Below are 23,707 nucleotides of genomic sequence, written 5' to 3'. Positions count from 1 at the left end.
GATTAGAATTTGATGGGATCTATGTGAGCAGGACTAACAGAGAAGCTTCATGAGAGTAGCATGCAAAAAGAGCACTGAGAGACTAGTAAGTTTCCCCCAAGTGGACATTCCAGATAGAAAGGCCCCTATGAGCAAAGACACAGCAGAGGATGAGGGAAGAGCAAGTGGTCTGCTGTGGCCCCCAACACTGGATGGGCATGTGGGGACGTTGGGGATCAAGTCTGAAAAGATAGGATGGGGTCAAATGAATGATCCAAGGCCTTAGATAGCAAGTTATAAACTTTAACCTCATTTGGTAGTCAGTGAATGACTACTAGAAAATAAAAATGGCCATGACCATTAAAGAGTACTTTCTATGCGCCAGACATGTAAGTCTTATTTTCATCTTCATAACCGCTTCACAGTGTGGATGTCACAAACTCACTGGATGAAGGACCCAAAACTCAGAAGTCGCACAGACAGGAACAGAGTTGACGTTCAAACCCAGGGCTCCCTGACTTATGCTCTTTCCGTTCATTGCAGACACCTCTATGGAGGTGACTCTGGCATAGAGTGGAGGGAGATCAGGTGCACAGAGATAAGTTGCGAGGCCCCTAAAATTTTAAGTCCAGTCAAGAGGCAAATGAGGACCTGGTGGCCAAAGAGAGTGAAGTGGGTTGAGTTTCTGGGATTAACATATGGTTTAGGAACCACCCCAGGATAGGAAAGAATCTCATCTCAGACCTTTTCCTCCAAGAGAAGGAACCCAGTCTTAAAATAAAAAGACTTTTTATTCCTCAGGGGGGAGAGGTCTCTAACGAAATCAGACAGACTGTCAACAGATGCAATTTCTAGCTGATTCATAAGGCAGATTTTCATTCTGAAAATTTCCAAAGCCACCAGTTAAAATTGTGATGGGTTGCAGAGGATGTATTAGTCAACTTGGGTGTTTTTAGTCTCTATATTACTGGGTCCTGGGATGTGGTTAAAAAGAGAATCCTGATGTTACCAACATGGCACGTTAGTGAAGGCACCTTTCTCAGAATTGTGGAAATTCTGAAAGTTTATCTATGCTTTGATCATCTTTCTTTCATTCTAGGAATTCTGTGATCAAATCTTCATCCCCTAGATTTAAAAAAAAAGAAAGAAAGAAAGAAAGAAAGAAAGAAAGAGAAAAACCCAAAGCGTGGAAACCCATTAAGATGATATTTTTGTCTAATTATCCCTTCTTGTAAAGACTACTGCCCACACTGGAATTTCCCATCTTCAGGTTTGTCATTAAAACCCAAAATGTTTAACTCTCCACATTTAATCATTCCATTTCTTTAGATCCCGAAGTGTTGTTACCATGGTTAACTTTGATCATCTTCAAGATATACCTTGGAGAGACAGGGCTTTGGTAAGCTTAGGGAATACCTCATAGATCAGTTGCTACTTTCTTTAAAACAGCATGTTTTAAATAGGCAGTGCTGTATGTCACTGTACATACGCTCCATTTTAGATTTGAGCAAACCAAGGCACATAAAAAAGTGATTTCACTCATGGTCAGTTAGAGGTGCTAGTAAAGAACTATTGTTGACCCCTACAACTCTACCACTTGACCCCACTCATCTCAAAGAGAAGTATTCTTAGATTTCTTTGGCTAAGTCTTGAGCATTCTGGATACTTCTCTGCTATGTCTTGTGGAAGTCATTCCTGTAATAGAGTCACCCTTGCGTCAGGCTATCCCTCAACATGGTGGCCATTCAAGTGAATTTCCTTGCTCCCCTCATTGCCCAGAGGCCAGTAGAAACTTCAAAAATTAAGAGTTCCCTTAGAAAGTAGGGTCTGTCACCTGAGGTCAGTGAAGAGAAGAATTAGGAGAAAACTGAACTTTGAAAGTGGGCCAAGGCACCTCCTAACAAACATCGTTGGAGGATGGAAGATAAGACATGTGAAGAGCATGACTTTGGACAAATTGCTCTCCCTCCCTGGGCCTCGGTTTCTCTCTGTAAAATGAGAAGGTTGATAGAGATGATTTTGAGACTTGTTTTGTCAAAAATTCTGAAAAGGAAAGAAAATAAGCTCTGCTTAAAAGGCATTTTCAAGCTGGGGTATTTTCAGATGAAAAAGTTTCCAGACTGAAGACATATACACAGGGTCTGGGTTAAAGAGATATTTAAGTGGCGGAGTACCAAAGCCCAACATCTCATTGCAGGTTATTTCCAACTCTTGAAAGGTACTCCACTGCACTCAGACATGACCCACTGCTTCCGTACATGCTGCAGTTGTAAGCATCAAGGGCAAAACACCACTGAGGGCTGGTGAGGTGTTCTGCTGCTTGTTTGCTTCCTCAGGGAATCTTCGTCTTCAAACAATTTCCTTGTTCCTCACAGAAGAGGTCCTACACGAGTGGGAACCTGTTTCTCTACTCTTTATTGCTGGCCATTTCCTGTGAGAAAAGGAAAGGTCTTCATTCAATTAATTGCTTCAAAAGTTATAAGCCCTCCATCCCTGAAAATGTTCAAATAGAGGCTGTCTGGCCACTTCTGGGGGATGCCATCAAGGGGTGCCCATGCTGGATGGGAAGAGGGACAGGGTGGCCTTCTGGCCTCTTTCCAACCATCCACGTTGGTTCTCCTCTGCCTCCTTCCAATATGTTTTACTTCCCCTTCTAGAAAATGAAATTAAGGATATGTGATTTTCACATTTTTCAAATCCAAGATCACACACGAGTGCAGATTTTTGGCTCTAGGAGAGAAAGCACAGTCCACTGTCTGCCCCCTGCCCCAAACTCTGACAGTGGCGAGAAACAGAAAAGGAAGATGACTGAGACTGGGCAAGGGGAAGCCTCTGAAAAGGTAAAACTTGAACCATAGGTTTGTGTTCAGCAAACTTCCAGTTAGCCAGACATTCGGAGTAAAAAGTTCCTCCATCCCTTTCCTCTCCACAAAGTCAAGGGCTCCCTTTCTCTGGAAGTGGTTGAGCGAAGCCTCAATGAGGGATTGTCAAACATGGGTGGAGAGATTTCCCAGACCAGGCAGGAGGCTGAAGTGAGAGCCTCTGATCCCTTTGGACTTAGAATCTGTGACTGCTTCTCTCCAGGCTGACAGTCTGTGGCCCACCGCGGGGGCCCTCAAAAGCTCTCGGAGGGGGTCTCTAAACTTCCTGAGATCCTCGTCTCTTGTTCAGCTCTTCATCTAGGCAGGTATCAGGTGAGGAAAGCTCAAAGACCCTTAAATACCTTCCTCTTCTCCTGTCTTCCTAATAATTTCTTCAGGAAGTTCTTCTTTGGTGGAGTCAGCCAATGCCCCAGGTAGCATCAAGGGGAAAAAAAAAAAAAGCCCAGAGAACCTCATTGCATAAAGATCAACTCATTTGTCACTCTTATACACAGAGCCTGAACATCTCAACAGGGAGAACAATGTGATAGCAAGAATCCATCTAGCTTTTTGGTTCTTAATCTTTTTTGAGTGGTGAGTCCTTGAGAAAATGTGATGAGCTCTAACTGTCTCCTCAGAAAAATGTACACAGACACAAAATCTGGAGTATAATTCTCTGGGTTGTAGCCTCCCTGTAAACCAGGGTCACCCAGTAAGATCTCTGAACTGTTCTTTACCATCTTAACACTCATAGTCATGAACAGAGAGAATGAGACACAGAAAGTTACCCTCCCTGGGAAGAGATCTGTAGTTGGCTTGGCAAAGGCAACTTAAGAGGCATGGTTGTACCTAGGGAGGACAGCAAGAAAATGACAAACCAAAAACACTAGGCAAGCAAGGAAAGTGGAGAACCAGGACTAGAATCCCGGCCTCTTAAATTCCAGTCTAATATTCCTGCATGTCTTTACATGGACTCTCAGTGATACACATCCATCCATCCATCTGCACGTTAGCCTCACCAATATGAAAGAGAGGGTGGTCCTTGCCCTCAAGCTGCTCATGGGGATGAAACATCTGCTGAGCAGTTCCTTTTAGAAGACAGCTGAAGGAGAGCCAACAGTGTCTGCCGATGAGTCAATGCCCATCGCTGAACCCCCACCAGGCTTTCAAATAAGTCACCCGCTTAGGGGCAAACAATAATGCAGTCATCTCTAGGTATTTTAGGTATTTTCCTCTCTACGATTACTCAGATAGTTTTTGGCTATTCGACGTATTTTATGGTTCCTCTCGGATTTGCATCCATCAATAAGAGAACACAAGTCTCACTGGGAAATGTATTTACAGCAGTGGTTCCCAGTGTGTATCTGGGATGCTTTAACAAATGATATCCAAGCCCCACCCAAGACCAGTTAAGACCAGTTAGGGTAGACTCTCTGGGGATGAGAACTGGACATAACAATATTTTTTTTCTAAGTTCCTTAAGAGATTTTAGGACACAGTTAGGATTGAAATCCACAGAATGATGACTCCCATGGTTGGTCTGATTCCATTATTTCATTTCTATTCACTGAGAATAGGTGCCTTAACGCAGTACTTCCCAAAATTTAATGTATTTACAAATCACCAGGGAATACTGTTATGTAGCAGATTCTGATTCAGGATCTCTGGGGTGGGGATTGAGATTCTGGTTTCAAACAGGCTCCCGTATGAGGCCCATGTTGTTGGTGCATGGACCCCATTTTGAGTAGCAAGGCTACCATGTGGGAGAGGAAACACACATTGTGTCTACCCACACAGAACTTGTAACTAAAATGGGAAAACCAATTTGGGAAAGACACAAGATCAAATACCACAAAGTAGTATATGGCAAAGCCCACGCATGCCCTAGCGATCCGAATGGGGGGGGGGGGGGGTAATACGCTTCCTGGAGAGTCTGGAAAGGCTTCTCAGCGAACATGGTCCTAGGACATAATGATTATCAGGACATGGGGTGGAGGATAGTATTTTCTAATGATTTTGGCTAAAGTTGTATACATGGATCATGCTTTGTGAGTAATAGACTGAAAAGTGAGGAGTTTATGAGGGCAATGAAATAGATGGCCCATATTTCATGTATAAACCAAAGCTTTTGTGTGTGTGCTGAGCAAAATGAGACTCAAGTGACTGGTTGTTCTCTGAGGAAAACATACTTTTGCTCAGACAAAAAGCACCTGAGTCCTCCCCTCATTTTCATCCTCTAGGTGTCTACACATGTCAATGGTGTCTGGTGGATTTCTTTCACATGATGAATCATTGGATCAGCATCACCAGTACCATACGACACCCCTGAAAACAGTCCGGAAGTCTGGGGTCTAATTCCCCTACATCCAAATTTTGCCCCTGACCTGGCTGCAGCTAGGCTAGATTCTAGGAGCTTCCCTCCTGACAACCCATCCTTATGCCCCCATGCACCCAATCCTTGGGGCTTTTGATCAGCAACTCAACTCCGTGCTGGATATCCTGCAAACAGGACCATTTCAGACAGTAGAAAACTCTAAGGCACCAAAGTGTGGGTGGCGACCTCACTGGGAAGATAAAGGGAAGGAGTTAGGTGCCGATCAGAGCTCTGTGCCTCTAAGCAGGCCTGCGCCAGGGTGGGAGGCGGGAGGCAGATTAGTCAGACGTGCTTTTCGGGCTTGTTTTCTCTCCAAGTTTCCCACCTGTCTCTTGCCATATGCAGTGAGAAAGTAAGCTGGTGCCGGGAGACTAGGAGCAATTGAGTGCATTTTCCCAAAAGCAGAAGAAAGAGCAGTAGGTTTCTAAAGAATGAAAAGGAAGCTCTAAAGAGGCAATTGGTTCCTTTCCCCTGAAGAGCAGAGAGAATCGCCCCATCTCCAGTAAGCCTGGCCGCCTATGGCGGGAGAGAAATAGGTGAGCGAAATCGTAAGCTGGGAACAGGGAACAGAGGGCCACTGAAGGCAAGCCAGCCCATGAACCCTCATACCAATGCTTGCTGCCTGCTTGCAGGCTGATTTGCTTTCAGCCTGTTCCGAGAAACTTCTTCAACAGGAATCATAATGACAAGCGCTAATATTCATGGCCTGTATGCACTCCTTCAGGTATAATGGGAAGGCAGAGTGTCACTTCAGTTAATGCTCAAAATCAGGTAGGCCTCCTTATTCTCCCCATTTTACACCTGGTACATTGAGGCTCACAGAGGTTAAGTTGCCCAGCGTAATACAGCTAGGGAACAGCTAGGATTTGAGACTGAATTTTTTACTGTTCTTCTAAACTGCTGCTAAGGTCATAAATTCATGTGCCGTATTAATAAGGAAGTTGAAATACGTGTCTCTGAGGTATGTCCTGCCACTCCTGTGGTTGTATAAATCCCCGTGTCTGTGCTCCCCAAATCCAAACCCCGATGCCGCGAAGCTGCCCCTGCATCTGCTCAAGGGCCCGAATTGACTTCTCAAGTCTCATCGCTTCCTTGGAGTCTTAAGTTCTCTGAATCCTGCTGTTCCCCTCCCGTGTTCTTTCCACCACCACCCCCCGCCCCCTGCCCCTAAGAGCAGCTTCGAGTGCCTTTCTCGCTTTTGACTCTGCTTCAAAGAAAGCGCTTCAGTGGAGCCGAGTCTGCCCCAGCCGCCCACAAAACAAGAGGAAATTCTGAGCACCTTCAGGCATGAGTCAACCCCACCATGTTCAGGAATCTCTGCCCACAGCATCCCCCACTCTTCTCTGCTTGGGCCCGAAATAGATACCTTCTTGAGAAGCCTCGCTGCTTTTGGTCTTCTCAGCAATAAAAAAACAAGGCGAGGGTAAGGTGTATGCCCCCGAGGTGTGATAGTGGGAGTTTTCTCGGCTGTGGAGTTTTTCAGAGTTTAGCAAACATTGCCGCCAAGGTACAGTGGATAGACGGGTGGAAGAGGGAAGGGGTAGGGTGGCTGGGGCCAGCCTCGTCTGTGGCAGGGCTTTTAGTTACATGTTCATTCCTTCATGTATTAATCATTCGGTGAGTCATTATGGAGCAACTACTGTGGGTCAGACATGGGTTAGAGATGAATGTGGCAGCCCGGTTCCTGGGCCTCCGGGAACTCCTCACCCAGCAGGAGAGAAATAGCTTGCAGAGATGATTACAACACACGGTAAGGCCTAAGATCTAAGTGTGAAGGAAGAGCGGGTGGGCCACAGACGTTCCTTCTTATTGCGAGCCCGGTCACGAACCGCCTCCCGTTTACACTAACAGGAAGGAGCGCTGAGAGCATTGTGTTGTCATTATTAATTACTAAAATTATTACAACCAAACACCACGGATGTCGAATTACACTACTATTCGAATCATACAGACAGAGGATTTGCAGACGCTCTCTTTTGCTCAAGACACTCCTTACAGACAGAGGATTTGCAGATGCTCTCTTTTGCTCAAGAAACTCCTTACAGACAGAGGATTTGCAGATGCTCTCTTTTGCTCAAGAAACTCCTTAACGGAGAAAACGGAAACATTTCAGGTGGGGGTACTGACATTCCTTTAAGAACAAACTGATTGCTCCCACAGCCCCCAAGTATTTGCGAAGCAGCACATAGAGACCCTCACTGGCCAACCCCCTGCACCCCCAACTGTGTGTGAGCAAGTCCCCAGCCCTAGATGTCCGGAAAGCAGGTGCCGCTCCAGGAAAGAGATGAACAGCACCTGATCACTACTTAAAAGCAAAGCAACAGTGTTTTTGTGTTTTTTTGTTCATTTCAAAATGAAATGAGACCCCGTGGAGCGAACTGGCCCCCTCTCCTCAGACAGAGAAAGATCAGTTTGTGATGATACCAAGTAAAGGGCGTAGGAATCGTTTCTAAGAGTTTTGCTTGAAGCCCTGAAACTTAAGTTGACGTCAGCCTCTTCCTGTCTGGGAGCTCGGTGAGTTTCCCGGGAGTTTTGGGGGCGCTGACTTGGCAGGAGACGGCGCACCTGACAGCTGTCCTGGCCGCTGTGGCTTCCCCGCCGGTGAGGCCAGCCAGAGCCCTGAACCCAGCTGAGCAGCTGTGTGGTATCTTGCTTCCGGCCCCTGTGGTAGCGACACCTCTGTTCAGAGCCTGATTTAGAATAAAAGGACCTTTGTAAAGAGAAAACTCCTCATTTTAAGTGGAAAGCAAAACAAACAACTACCAAAAAAAAAAAACACCTTTGTAAAATGAAAGGCAGTTCCCTCAGACACCCCGCTAATGCCTGGGGGAGCACAGAGACCGCAAAGGGTAAGCATGTCAGCTCACTTCCATCCCTGTGCCGTAGAGTTCACTTTGGGGCTTTCACTGACTGTCACCGCCTTTCACCCGGCAGCCTGTCAGTTTCACTTTCCAACTCCCAGGGCCTCCGGCCTGAGCTCGCCGCAGATGCGTGCCACCAAGCCCCGCGGGGCTGCAGACTCCACACCCACCATCCCAGGCTCCCTCACGGCAGCCCCGCCAGATGGGCACCACTATCATTCCCATTCCACAGATGAGGCATCCAGGGTGTTGAGGCAGTAACTCACGTGGCCGAGAAAGTGACCGAGCTGGGCTGTCTGCTCCATCCCCGTATAAAGGAAGCAAGCTGTCGACAGGTGTCATTGAGTCCCAGGGGCTTCGTAGGCAAGCCTTCAAGTCTCTCATTTTAAGTCCTCTTTCACCCATCCCCAGATTAAATCCCCTGAAAGTGACTTTCATGATGCCTTGTCCCTGACCCAAGAGCTCAAATCCTTCCCTGCTGCCTCTGGGACCCGGTCCGTTTCCTCTGCCTGGTGTCCAAGATTCTGTCTACCTGGGACCATCTGCATGTCCTCTGCTCACAGGACCCCCCCAGCTTCATGCATCCCAGCCAGCAGTTCTGACCTGCAAACACAACTTCCTCACCTGTGGTTCCAAAGCTCGGCCCCTAGGGGCACCTCCCCTCTTACTGGAATAATCTTCCACGTCTCCTCTGCCTGCTTGGCATTCTTCCCAATTGCAAAGCATCTTGGGAGAGCAGAAAGGGCTCATGACTTCGGGAGTCTACAGGCTTGAATTCAAAGACTCGCTTGGACTTGTGTGACTCTATTTCCCTTCAGAACAACTGGTGGGTGCCATTCTCTGCAGGTACGAGCAAGGGGATGGGCATCTGACTGACACAGGGTGGTAGGCACTGGGCGAAGAAACAGCAGGGTGCTCTGGGAGTGCAGAGGACTGTCACAAAACCAGACAGTAGGGTCCAGAAGGCTTCCTAGAGAAAAATGTTGAGGGAGGCCTGCAGGGGAGGCAGGGGTCAGGAAGACGGAGACTGAGCTGTAAGCACAGCACGAGCAAGGCCAAAGACAAAAGACACAGTGAGCTCTGAGAGCTGCACACACTTCCAGCAGACTGGAGAGTTCAGGCGGGCAGCGGAGGGGGAGATTTCTGAGGCTGGGCATGAGCTAAGACACAGAGCTTTGCCAAGTACAGGGCTCTGGACCATATTCTGCAATGAACAGAATACTACAGAGTGGGTGTCAGGCAAAGGAAAGACACGATCCGTGCTTTCGACAGTCTAGGTAAGAGTTGATGGAGATGGGTTCTTTAAACCTCCGAGGGCCTCAGTGGGTATAAATGTGGGTATAAAATGGGAACAACAGGGGCACCTGGCTGACTCAGTCACTGGAGTGAGCGACTCTTGATCTTGGGGTTGTACGTTCGAGCCCCACGTTGGTGTTGAGATTCCTTTAAAAAATAAAATCCTTAATAAAATGAAATGGGAATATCACACCCCCGTCCTGGGTGGCTGCAAGGCTTGCAAGACAGCCTGCCTAAAGTGACCAGGATATAGCAGGTGCTTGATAAACATGACTTGCTGGACTTCTAATCTGCATAGTCCAAGGCCCAGCATGAACTCTACGGCCTTCCCCCTGGATATCTCACAGGCTTCTCAAACTCGACACACACAGAACTGTCCCCCTGGGCCTGCTCTCTGTCCTCTGTTTCCTGTTTCAGTGAAGGGCACCCCCATCCTCCCCCACTTGACTCCAGCCCTCACCATCTCTCCATGCTTCCTCTCATCACCCCCGCCAAGACGCCTGCCATAGCCTTCCCACAACGCGGGTCCGATGCGGGACGAGGGCAGCGGGAGGTCAGAGGCTCCAGCCAAGACACGGAGGGAGGAGATGCAGGAGGGTTTATGAGCACCCACTCGCATCAGTCCAAACGCTGGCTTTGTCATCAGCCCGCTGTGCGACTCTGGGAAGGTCACGGAGCCATGTGCCTCACTCCTATCGTCTATAAAATGGAGACAGTAACTACTTACCTAATAATTAATTATTAAGTGGTGTTATTTATAATCCTATATATATCGTAATTATTTATTACATACTTATATATTTGATTATATTTTAATTATAATTATAATTATAATTTAATTATAATTATAATAATATAAAATAATAGTTGTGTTAATTATCACTAATATTGTTAATAGCCTATTTCGTAGCTGGCTGGACGGATGCGGGAAGTGCACAGGTATAAAGTGCCTAGAACAGTATCGGGCATGCAGTAACTCTGAGACAAAGTGTGCACCATCAATGCACGCGAGCAGATGGACAGAGAGGGTCTTCAAGCCCCCTTTGAGCCCCGATGATCTGCCGCTGACTAAATACTTGCCCTAGAGCACAGTGAAAAGTAGTATCTCCTCAACGCTGTGCTGACTAAGCCGTTTAACCTCCCCGCGGGACAGCAAGCTCGCGACCTGCATCCGGTCCGTTCCTGAGCAGCACCGAGGCATTGTTCAAGCCAAGGAAGAAGGTGTATCCAGTTCATGCTTTCATTACCACATCCTTGATGAGTCCCATTTGTCACTTTGCAGCACAAAGCAATTCCCAGTGAATCACGGTAACAGACTTTAAGTTCCTACGTCCTTGAAAAATGCAGCCACCTCGGGTTTAAATTCGGCAACAAGCCCGATACTCATGCCCACTGCAGGATCATCACCTGTGATTACGCCCTGTGATCGCTAACTTTGAGGTATCTGTTGAAAAGAATAGCATCTGCTCACTGAAAGGATCAGAGACTGTGGTTTTGTGTGTTAACTAGGAATTTATGGAAGGCACGAATGGTGTAGAGCCGACACTGGACAGGGAGCTCTCGGGAACGTGGAAGGCTGTATTTCTTTCAGCGCTGGCTGAGCCCATAGACTGAACTCAGCTAAAGCCACTAAGTGGAGTTTGCTTTTCCGAGGCCAGTTTCTCAAGCACAGGTGAGGGCTTTTGGTATAATTTAATGGACAGTCTTAACCTCCTCCCTGTGCTGTGTGGTCCGCCCCGTCATCCCACCCACACTGAAATGTCCTGTCCTTCTGTCTGTGGGGTAGCACCTGTCAACACGTGGATTTGGGGAACACTTCTAGGCTGCTGTTTGTTGATACTAACCCGGACATGAGCAAGGCACAGTAGACAAGCAGATCGGGCTGCTACCAAAGCACCAAGAACCCCGGGACCTAAAGAAGCACGTCCCCCTTCAGTTAGTTTGTGACCTGCATTTCCACGTGTGGATCGTCACGCTCTGTGAAATGCATCGTGCGTACGTCAGTCCATGCCGGCCACTATAACGAGTACCATAGACTGGCATCTATTGGTCCACAGATCAGGGGCCAGCATGGTGGGATTCGGGTGAGGACTCGCCCGGGCCAGCAGACGACCTTCTCACTGTGTCCTCACATGGTGGAAAGCAGAGAGGAAGCCAGCTCTTCCGAGAGTGCCCTCGTGAGGGCACTCATCCCATCCAAGAGGGCCTCACCCTCATGACCTCGTCACGTCCTTGCACCCTCACATTGGGCAGGAGGGTTTCTCAACATATGAATTTGGGGAGGGGTGCAAATACCCAGTCCAAACAGTATACACAATGTCTTGTTTAAAACTGGAGTGATTCTGGAGAGCAGGAAGGCAGAGTGCCCTCCAAGTGAGGAGGACAAGAGGGACCGCCGGGACACAGGGGTGGCTGCTGGCCGCCTTGGATCCAGGGCCATCCGGGCTTCTGAGCATATGGATTCACTGTGCCTGACACAATTAGGACCCGCGTCAGCCCGGCTTGCCCTCGCCTGACACCCAGGCTGGGCTGTGGTTCTCCGGAAAAGCATGTCGTTCCTGAAGGCTCCCTCGCCTCCCTCGTGTCCCGAGACTTTTTCCTCATTCCTTCTTTCTATGTTTCCCTTCTGGTCTTAAGTTTCTACCAGCATCATACTTAACCTGTCTGGTCTTCTTTGAAATCTCAGTGGAAACTCTGTTGCTTTCCAGTTGAAAATCTTGATTCTATTTCGCAGAAGAGTCCCTGCGGCAGACTCTGGGTGGGATTCACCGACGTACCATATTTCTACTAAAAATATCATTCCATCCCAAGAAATAGGTTTCAAAGGTTTGAAGAAAAACTGCTTTTAGATTTCAAAGAACAAGAGTGTATTGTTTTTCTTATCTCATAAGGCTTTAATTTTCATCAGGTTGACATTCTGTGGTAAGCGTGTGGTTAACTCTTTCATGAACAGAAGCTTGTTGCCAGCTGAGAAGGCTCCCGGAGCCAAAGAGAACCACCTCCTGCCCATTTCATTTGCAGAGGCGTTTGAGATCCCCAAACATGTCCCTGTTGATCAGAGACAGCTGCTGGGAAGACTATTTCTGGTTCCCTGCCTCCTTCCTCCCTTCCAAGGTAAACAGAAAGTAACTGGATTCCCACCCCACCCCCGCTTCTTTTTTTTTTCTCCCCCTTGGTAACAAGTGTTCAGGAAGGCACAAGCTGTCCTCCAAAGGGTCTCACCCTGTAAGTCACTCATTCTTGGGTTGTGGGAACTGACCATGTGGCTCGCCAGGTGCAGCCAGACCTCAGAAACAGTGGGTCTGATAACACAGTGAGTCACAGATGGTCGGTGCTTCTGACTGTAGGATGTGCCCATCTGCACTGAGATGTTCTCCCTCAGAGCACACGGCCTCCCCCTTTGTTCCCCCAGGGACCACACACATTTTCTTTGATGGCACTCACTCACTCACTTCTTTTAACCCTGTGCCCCCCAAGTTCCCAGCCCTGTGACGCTGAGCGTTGTTCCTGCCACGTTCCCTGCTGCATTTATGCCTGCCCAGGGAAGATGGATGTTTGAATGAATGAATGAATGAATGAATGAATGAATGGACAATACTGCCAATACCAATACACCCACGCATTTATTTAGTGCCTCCTGCTGCCCACAGTGATGAAATAATTTAAATAAGTAAAGTTGATGTGGGCAGCCAACAACAACCCGAAATGACTGGAAGTATTTAAACCAGACCGTGGTGATCGGTTGGTGGTGAACAGGAAATGGACCGTGTTTTAACAGATTTGAAATCCCTTATAAGCTATACATGTGAACATAGGTGAGAAGAAGGAAAGTCACAGAGAATTATCATAAACAGTTCTTAGAAGATGAATTCAAAGAAACTCCATTTCCTCATTCTGACACGATCAAGGTTTAAGTAATTAACATTTTAAATATTTTTTTTCCCGTTCACAAAGTAACCTTACACGTTTTATCATTTGGTCCTGAAAGAGTATATTGTTTTTGAGCAGTGAAAACAACACTGCTCGAGGGGTAGTAAGAGCAACAATGAGGATTTGTGGGCATTTTACAGAGTTCAAGAGCCTTCACTCACATTATTTCCACCGACGCATTTCTGTTATTCATACCCTTGCAATTCACACGGCAGCAAAACGTTCGACTCGTAGCCCCCTGAACACAAGAGTCCCTCTGCCAGGGGTACCTCATCTGCTGAACCTGCCGGGTGAACCCTATTTGCCCTTCAAACATGGTATAGTCAATAGCAGCCTTCCTCCTTACCGGGCTCCCAGACAGGGAACAATTCCCCGGCAGGGGCCACCATGTTCGGAGGCCCAGAAGACCAATGAGCATGGCAAAAAGCAATGATTTGGAGTGACTAAGAAGCTCCCATGGTCACGGTCAGTTAATGACCCTGAGGAATCGCCACCTGCTGATTGATCAGCAGACTCCATCTCCAAACTAGAGCAATGAACTATTGTCAGTACCTCCCAACAAAACTCAATCCATGTTCAACAAACCCACTTTCTGGATCCTCCTGAGGTTTGGAATGTGGCAGGAACAACGTTCGAAGTCACAGGGCTGGGAATGGGGGTGGGGGGCGCACAGGGTTAAAGGCTTACTGTCACAACCACAGGTTAATCACAGGGGCGGAGAACATCCTAGAGCTCACCTCCAGGCCATTTACTATGCTCCTAGTGCAATTGGTTCTGTAATTTAGGATGCTTGACTTGGCAACATTTTAAAGACATGTTGGAGGGGTGGAGAGATGGGAGGTGGAGAGGAATAGTAAGAGGCTGCTGCTATGGCAGGTGAGCAGAGTGTGAAGGTCGTGGGCATGAGAGGAGGTGTGTACAGGAGGGATGGCAGAGGCAGAAATCGTAACTCTTGGGAAGTGATTCGATAGGAGGGCAAAGAGGGGGTGGAATTTAAAGAGGATGCTGAAGTGTCAAGCTTAGGTGACAAAGATGATGGGAATATAAGGCTCATGAAGAGAAATAAGGACAAGAAGAGGAAGAGAGGACTGTGCGTTTGCTTTTAACTTTTAATTCTGAGATAACTGTAGCTTCACATGCGGTTGTGAACAATAATATAGGGAGATCCAATACGGCCTTCGTGCACTTTCCCCCATAACCATAGCACAATATCACAATCAGGAAATTGACATTGATACAATCCATCAATCTTATTCAGATTTCACCAATTTGATATGAATAGTGTCTGTGTGTATTTAGTTCTGTGCAACTTTATTAGATGTGACCACCACCGCAGTTAAGATACACAACAGTTCCTATCACAAGCATCTCTCCTTAGCTACCCTTTGTAGCCACAACCATCTGCTTCCTTCCTTCCTAGTCCCTGGCACCATACCATTTCCATCTCTGTATTTTTGTCATTTTAAGAATGCTATGGGATGGAATTATACAAAATGTAACTTTTGAATTTGGATTTTTTTTCACTCAACATAATTCCCTTGAGATCCATCTTTCTGCGTTTCTTAGCTGGCATTTTCCTGTAAAAGAGAGCTTTCTCCCCTCCCCAGCCCCACCCCACACTCTTTTGGTATCTCTATGGATTGCTATCTTTTAAAATAATTTCATCATTTTATTACTCTCATCATGAACTCTTCTGGGTTTACCAGATACACTATCATATAATCTACAAGTAGAGATAGTTTGTATTTCCTTTATTTCCAATTTTTATGCCTCTACATTCTTTTATCTGATTGCATTGGCTAAAACCTCAGTGGCAATGTTAAGCAGAAGAAGAAATAGTATCTTTACCTAGAAACAAAGTTTTGAATAGAGTTGAAGCACTGGAGGTGGAAAGGTAAAAGAGCACAGCGTTACGTCTCCCCCCGAGCTCAGGGCTGGAGATAGGAATCTGGAAGAGGCAGCAGGGCATCATTGTTAAGAACATAGGCTCTGAAGCCTAGCTGAGACTCCTAGCTCCTGGGTCCTCTAGCTGTGTGACCTCGCTGGGTGACTGCAGGCAGTTTATCAAACCTTTCTGTGTCTCATTTGTAAAATGGCAGGAATAATTATAACATTTATTTCACCGTAGAATTGAATTAGTTAATATATGTAAGGAGATTAGAACAGCTTTTTGAACTTGGTAAGAAATTCAGTAAGCATTAAGTCTTCTTTTATCATGTGGAAGCCCTCAGCACAGAGGTAAGACTTGAAGCAATGAGCCTCCTGAGAATAGAATGGCAAGAGCCAAGGTCAAATCATTGGGAAACTCCTCCATTGAACCCTTCTGAACACTTTTTGGGTCATGGGTTCCTTTAAGACTCTTATGAAAGCTATCGCCTTCCTAATCCCAGTCTGAACATGCAAAGAACATCAGACAAATTCCAACAGTGGGGCATCCTCCAAAATACCCAACCAGTATTCCTCAAAGCTGTCAAAGTCATCGAAAACAAGGAAACTGGGAAACTGTCATGTAATCCTCATAGCCAAGAGGAGCTTGAAGGGACCTGACAACTCAGTTAAATTTGGAATCCTGGATAGGACCCTGGAATAGGATAAGAACAGTAGGGGAAAACTGAGGGTATCTGAGTAAAGTATAAACTTTAGTTAATAATAAAGTATCCATATTGGTTATTAGTGGTGACAAATATACACACTAAGATATCCATAATAGGAAAAACTCGGGTCAGAGGATGTATAAAACGAGTGTAAAGTGAGCATTCAGGGAAAGAAAGCCAAGGAGACACAGAATAAGGGGGTCATGATGTTTTACGATACCGTGAATGAAGTTTCAAGGAGTAAGAGCTAAAGGAACCAGATGCTAGAGGAACCAGAGTTAAAGGAACCAAACTTTGAGGCGAACAAGCGTCACTGAAAAAAACATCATTCCAGTGCAAGCCAAAGGCACACTGAACAGTTATGGAGTGAGCGGGAAGGGAGGATGTAGGAACCATGAGGTGCAGGACTCCCATGAGATACTGAATCCCAAGGGAAGGAAATGAAGATTGACTGCTGGGGCGGCTGTAAGTACCTGGGATGCTTCCAGGCTGAGGAGGTGGTGGTGAGACTGCGGATGCCAGAGAGGGGCAGCTGATGGGGCACCGCTCCAGAGGCAGCAGAGAGGAAGTGATCCGAGGCACACCATGTCGGCCTTAGCAAGACCAGGAATGTGGTTTACGTGGAAAGACAGAAGGAAGAGCCTATGATGACTTAAAGGGGACATGATGGGGAAATGGTGAGATACAGAAAGAAAGTTGAGGAAGTTCAGAAATGAGGGGACAAATAAAGAGTAAGTGAGAAGGGGCGATCAAGCTAATACTTCATGTGGACAAACTCTCAGTGTGGCTGAGGTTGGGCAGTAGTAGGAATGTAGAAGTAGCACCGAATCTTCTGATTTCTATTTGACTCCGCACACACTATTCACTCTTAACCTGTGTTTCCCTATCTATGAGTGAGATGCCATTCCTTTCAAAGGGATGTTATGAAAATCTTGGGTAAACTTAAAAAAAAAATTTGTGTGCCAAAAGATAACATTATAATTTTCCAGCTAGTAAAGCCCAACCCAAGGATCCCCAAATTCTCATAAACTTCACCCAACTATCACAGATAGCCTCTGGTTCCAATGTCCTCCTTCTAGTCTCCCACTGGAGGCAGATGAGCTTAAAGCACTGTGAAATTTGACCAGGGATCTGGGAGGAATTCTTCCCACTCCCTCTTCCAGACAGAGCATCTGAGGTGAGAGGGGGACAGAGTGAGCAGTCAGTGGAATGGGAAGAAGACTCAGGTCTCTGACACCCAGAGCTGACTTGCTTTCCCTCGACACTTAAGGGGTAGACCCAAATAGGACAGCGAGCTCTCAACTCAAAGTCATCGTGCTCAATACCTGACATTTTAAAATGAGGACAAAAATCTCTCTTCTATAAGATGGTCACATTTCTTACCCTACTGACACTCATTTCTGTCGACTGCACCGGCCATTCTCCTTTGTCTGCTTGATCTGCCAATCACAAAGGAAGGCTTTAATAAATCTCTCATGATGGTGGACTAGTAAATTCATTCATGTTCTGTCAATATTTGCCTTATATACTTTAAAGCTATGTTACATATGAGTAAAGAATTTTTGTTTTTTGATGCTTGCTTTGTATATTTTGAAGCCATGTTTTTGGGTGCATCCAAGTGAAGTATTATATTTTCCTGTTCGATTGAACTTTTTTACCAAGGTTCTGGATTTCTACTAACACTTTTGCCTCAAAGTCTGATATTAATTAATGTAATTCTTTTGGATTGTGATTGTCCTTTCTTTTGGGTTGTGATTGTACATTCTTTCAGTTCCAAACTTTCAGAGCTCTTATGCTTGAAGCATGTCTCTTATCAACAAACATCATATAAGTTTATTTTTAAAAATTTCTTTTTCTTTAATTGCATTGTTAGTCCATTTACATTGGTTCTCATTGCTGATACATTTGGTTTTATTCCCACTGTGTTAGTCCATTTACATTGGTTCTCATTGCTGATACATTTGGATTTATTCCCACTATCTTATTTTCTTTGTTCTGATCTTCTCTTTCTATGCATTTTTCCTCCCTTCTTTTGACTTACAGGAGTTTTTATTCAATTCCATTGTTTTTTCTTTACTACTCTGTAAGGTATTCACTTGACTCTATCATTTTAGATATCATTTTCAAAATTTTGACATGAACCGAGATATTACAAAGTCCAAATTTAATCAATAACATAACCTTCCTCCCAAATAATAAGTAACCTTTGAATGCTTTAACTCCACTCAGCTTCCTGACTTCCAAGATTTTAATTCCATCTTGATGTCTTTTAGCCCTATAAAATAGACATTTTGTTTATTTTATGCAGTCAATATTGGTTTAGATTCACTCACAAGTTTACCTTTACCTTACTCACCATCTCTTCTTGCAACTTATATGTTCCCTCTGGGCTCATTACCTTTATTTATTTTTTTAATTTAATTTATTATGTTATATTAGTCACCATACAATACATCATTAGTTTTTGATGTGGTGATCCATGATTCATTGTTTTCATATAACACCTAGTGCTAGAGACTCATTACCTTTCTTTTTGAAGTACAACATTAGAACAGAGTAAGCTGGTAGCATCAATCCGAATGCATTAGTAGTTATAATCAATGTAAATGGACCAAACTCCGCAGTTTAAAAAATTTAATAGAAATCCAAAGGTTGGTTAGTAGTAAAAAAGTTCAACACACCAATAACATGGCTTCAAAATACACAAAACAAAAACTAATAAAATTGTCAACTTTTTAAGTTTCTCTATCTGGGTCTGCCAAATATCTAATTCATGTTTCTGCTATATTTATATTCAAGCCATCTGTTAGGTCCTTTATTTTCAGTTATTTTAACCAATCTCTAGATGTTCTTATTCTTGCCTCATGTTTTCCAAATTCTCCCTCATCCCTTTTAGGATATTAAAAAAAATTTTTTTTCTGCCCTATTGATTCTGCTTTGGCAAGTATAGGCTTCTCAGTTTGTTGTTCTTTCTTTCTTAATGGTGGCATTCCTCATTTGTTTTGTTATTTTCCCCTTTGAGATCACTGTTCCTGGGGATATCAACCCAAATGTCCTAGGAGAAGAGGCAAAGGCTGGGCCCCAGACATGGCCAGCTGGTGAGTTTGGGACTTGAAGGGGGCAAACCTTCAGGCCAGAGAGGTCCATTGCCTCCCTCTCCCCTATTGGCCACACCACTACCCTCACCTTCAGGCAACCTCTCTGAAGACAAGTGCACTGCTCTTCTCCAAGAGCTGTCTTTCTCCATGGTAATCACCTAGCCTCAAAGGCAAAGAGCAGGAAGAGAGACTGCCCAGGGACCAGCCAGTCCCCTGTGGCTATCGCTGCCCTCTTTCCACTCAGCCTTGCTTAACGTTGCCCTGGGGTAAGCCCACTCCCCACTGCTAGAGGTAGCTGGCTGCTGATTTTCTGACTTACAGAGGTGATAGAGAAGGAAGCATATGGGAAAGAAAAGGACAATTAAAATCTCTGACCCCCAAAGGTGGCTTCCTACCCCCCCAATCTTGGCTGCCTCACACCTCCTAATACACAAACAAACAAAAAGAAAGATCCAGCCACTCTCCATCGTGTTTGTGTCAGTTCCTCAGATCTCTTAACAGCCCTTTTTCTTCTGTGACCCTCCGGGTTGGGTTTGCATGAGGGAGCCAGAATTCCATGCTACTCTGCTACCATGTCTGGGAGCACAGATCTCTTTAAAAGAGCCAGAGTTGTATTTATATATAATCCACATATATTATAGACAAGTCAGCTGAACCAAACACATAATAAAACATAAGAGATTAAAAAAAATAACCTGCCATACCTGAATCTTGGAACACATTCTAATCCTGTGCCATTTCCAGCAAATGCAGAAGGATGTGATATTCTAGAAGCTGAGAAATGTAACTAATATTCAGTACATAATAACCTAGTACAGAGGTTCTCAAAGTAGATAGTCTGCAGACATTTCTTGAAATTGAATAAATAAGCCTGTCACTTCCAGGAAAACAATTCATAGTATTTATTGTGATAACTTTTGAGGTTTGATAATGACACATGATAAATTTGGATAAAATGATCAAATTTGAGCAAAATTAGAATTTGTATCATCACTGTGACCTTGACCACTTTCTAATACTTAAAGATTTTTCTAATGAGATCAGAGAGGTGATATTAACAAATCTAAATTTTTGTTATTGAATAATGAATGTGTTGATATTTAGAAGATCTATGTAACTCAGTGAACCATTTTTTCCCAAATGACTGATGCATGGTACTACAAAATCAGGTATGGGCACAAAGTTCAAAGTTTAAGACAGACCCATGGATTTTAGTCTAATAGCTCACTGATCTGCAGCTAACAATGAAGAAACTACCCCCTGTTGAGTTAGTAACAAAGAATATCCATCGTTATCTGAAAAGGCTATTAAAATACTTTTCCAGGGGCGACTGGGTGGCTCAATCGTTAAGCGTCTGCCTTCGGCTCAGGTCATGATCCCAGGGTCCTGGGATCGGGCCCTGCATCGGCCCCGCATCGGGCTCCCTGCTCAGCGGGAAGCCTGCTTCTCCCTCTCCCACTCCCCCTGCTGGTGTTCCCTCTCTCGCTGTGTCTCTCTCTCTCTCTCTGTCAAATAAATAAATAAAATCTAAAATAAATAAATAAAATAAAATACTTTTCCGTTTTATAACAGTAAGAGGCTAGGATTTTCTTTATATACTTCAATCAAAACAACATATTGCAGTAGCTTGAATGCAGAAACAAACGTGAGAATCCACCTTCTATTAAGCCAGACAGTTTAAAAGGTTGCAAAAATGTAAAACAATACCACTCTTCTCACTGCTTTCTGTTGCTGTTGTTTTGGAAAATGTAGTCATTTTTTATAAAAATTGTTTGTTAGTGTGATGGCTTGTTATTGTTATTTTAAAATGAATTAATAAATAGGCACTTTTAAACTTTCCATTTTAATTTCTAATATGGTAAATAATGATTGATACAGCCCACAAAAACAAAAGCTTCTAGGTCCTCAATAATTTTTTTTTTTAAGATTTTATTTTATTTATTTGAGAGAGAGAGAATGAGAGAGAGCAAGCACATGAGAGGGGGGAGGGTCAGAGGGAGAAGCAGACTCCCTGCCAAGCAGGGAGCCCGAGGCGGGACTCGATCCTGGGACTCCAGGATCATGACCTGAGCCGAAGGCAGTCGCTTAACCAACTGAGCCACCCAGGCGCCCCGGTCCTCAATAATTTTTAAGAGTGAAAGGGGTCCTGATATAAAAAGACTGGAGAATCACTGCCCTAGTCATATGGGTTGTTTATTTTTTAATTATTTATTTAAATTCAATTTAGTTAACATTAGTATATTATTAGTTTCAGGGGTAGAATTTAGTGATTCATCAGTTGCATACAACACCCAGTGCTCATTACATCACCTCCTTAATGCCCATCACCCAATTACCCTTCCCCCACCACCTCCCCTCCAGCAACCCTCAGTTTGTTTCCTAGAGTTAAGTCTCTTATGGTTTGTCTCCAACTCTGATTTCATCTTGTTTTATTTTTCCCTCCCTTCCCCTATGTTCGTCTGTTTTGTTTCTTAAATTCCACATATGAGTGAAATCATATGGTATTTGTCTTTCTCTGACTGGCTTATTTTGCTTAGCATAATACCCTCTAGTTCCATTCACGTTGTTGCAAATGGCAAGATTTCGTTCTTTTTGATGGCTGAGTAATATCCCATTGCATATATGGACCACATCTTCTTTTTCCATTCATCTGTCGATGGACATCTTGGCTCTTTCCACAGTTTGGCTCTTGCGGACATTGCTGCTATAAACATTGGGGTGCATGTTGGTTGTTTAAAAACTGAAATACTTCTAGGCTCATTGGTCAGACCTCTCAAATGACCCCTCCGAACTCATTACCCCTGCCCCACCCATACATCAGCAACGACAATACTCCAGGTTTCATCACGCTTCACTGTATTCCACCTCACAGATACTGTTTTTACAAATTGAAGGTTTGTGGCAACCCTGAGTTGAGCAACACTGTGGGTGTCATTTTTCCAACAGCATCTGATCGCTTCGTGTCTCTGTGCCATGTTTTGGTAATTCTCACAATATTCCAAACTTAGTCATTATGTTTGTTATGGTGATTTGTGATGATTACAACTTGCTGAAAGCTCAGATGATGGTTAACATTGTTTCAGCCATAAAGTATTTTTAATTAAGGTATGTACATTGTTTTTTATTTTTTTTATGTTTTTATTTAAATTCCAGTTAGTTCACATACAGTAAAATACTAGTTCCAGGTGTACAATGTAGTGATTCAACACTTCCATACATCACCCGCTGCTCATCACAAGTGCTCTCCTTCATCCTCATCACCTGTGTCCCCATCCCCCTACTCCTTCCCCTCTGGTGACCATCAGTTTGGTCGCTAGAGTTAAGAGTCTGTCTCTTGGGTTGTCTCTCCCTCTCTTTTCCCCTTTGCTTGTTTGTTTTGTTTCTTAGTCCACATATGAGTGAAATCATATGGTATTTGTCTTTCTCTGACCGACTTACTTCACTTAGCATTATACTCTCTAGCTCCATCCATGTTGTTGCAAATGGCAAGATTTCATTCTTTTTTATGGCTGACTAATGTTCCATTGTGTATATACACCCCCTTTTCTTCATCCATGTCATCAGCCGATGGACACTTGGGCTGCTTCCGTATCATGGCTATTGTAGATAATGCTGCAATAAACATAGGGGTTGTAAAAAACATTGTTTTTTAAAGACGTAATGCCATTGCATACTTAGTAGACTACAGTATAGTGTAAACAATTTTTTTGGAAACCAAAAATTTCACTGGACTTGCTTTACTGTGATATTTTTATTGCAGTGGTCTGGAACTGAACCTGTAATATCTTCGAGTTATGCCTGTAAAGGGTTAGTCCCTGGCATGCAGGGACTCCAGGACCCTCCAGGATCTCATGGCGTCTCTTCCCATTGGTTCCTGACCCTGTAAGCCTGCTTCTTCAATATTTTGAGTCCTGCTCCTGCAGAGAAACCAACTGCATTGTCCTCTGAGTGTTTGTGGTGACCTCATGTCAATGAAAACCTTTTTTCTACACTTCTGTCCTCTTCATTCTTGTTTCTTCCTGACACATTTAAGTTTGTTATTTGATAGCGTTTTCTGAAAGTAAAAGTGAGATCTTTTTTTTTTTAAAAGGCATAAATGAGGGCTGCAATATTAGGCTTTCTTGTGATTCCTGTCCCACCACCTTGAGCTGTGTGGTTTGGACAATTTACTTAAGCCCTCTGAACCTCAATCTCCTCCTATGTGTAAAGTGGGATGACAATATCTACCTTTCAGGGTTGTTGTGAGCTTTAAAGGTAATCTATACAAAGAAGCAGCACACAGGCAGGGCTCAGATATCATAGTTACTTATATATATATATATATATATATATTGCCCAAAATGCAGGATCTGAGCTCTCTGACTTCTTCAAAGATAATGATCTGAATTAAACCACAACATTTCGCAAACACTTCCCAGTGACCCAGATAGTTTAGACGTAGCTCTACCTCTCAGCAAGAAAGAACCTTCCACCACTGGGTGGAAAGCACCGTCGTTCCTGAAGATTATGATTCTACGTGATGGGAAAGCACCGACCTAGGAATCAGGGGTCCTGCTCTATTGTCAGGCTTGCCAAAACTTGAGGCATGACACACAGCCTCAGTTTCCTTACCTACAAAATGTGTGGATGGACCTAAATAATCTTTAGGGTCTCTCTCAGCTCTCAGATCCTAGGATCCTATTAAGAGGAATATTCAACATGTCCTATGGTATTT

The 23,707-nt window shown here is 44.4% G+C and overlaps 1 protein-coding gene and 1 long non-coding RNA gene across 3 annotated transcripts in view; one reads left to right on the top strand and one right to left on the bottom strand.

Annotated features, from left to right (window-relative positions):
* Positions 1-23,707, top strand: part of IL2RA (interleukin 2 receptor subunit alpha) — a 50,431-nt gene that overhangs the window by 1,661 nt on the left and 25,063 nt on the right. The gene's annotated exons all lie outside the window — the stretch shown is intronic.
* Positions 20,582-23,707, bottom strand: part of LOC115941433 (uncharacterized) — a 29,242-nt gene continuing 26,116 nt past the window's right edge. The window contains exon 5 of the long non-coding RNA XR_014145447.1: positions 20,582-22,605. This is a non-coding gene — a long non-coding RNA (uncharacterized LOC115941433). The remainder of the gene's footprint in view (positions 22,606-23,707) is intronic.

This window comes from Leptonychotes weddellii, chromosome 5, assembly GCF_054177405.1.
Source record: "Leptonychotes weddellii isolate Sample4059 chromosome 5, ASM5417740v2, whole genome shotgun sequence".
NCBI classification, from domain to species: domain Eukaryota; kingdom Metazoa; phylum Chordata; class Mammalia; order Carnivora; family Phocidae; genus Leptonychotes; species Leptonychotes weddellii.
Note: the sequence above shows the minus strand (reverse complement) of the source record. Positions and strands in the feature narration are given on the sequence as shown.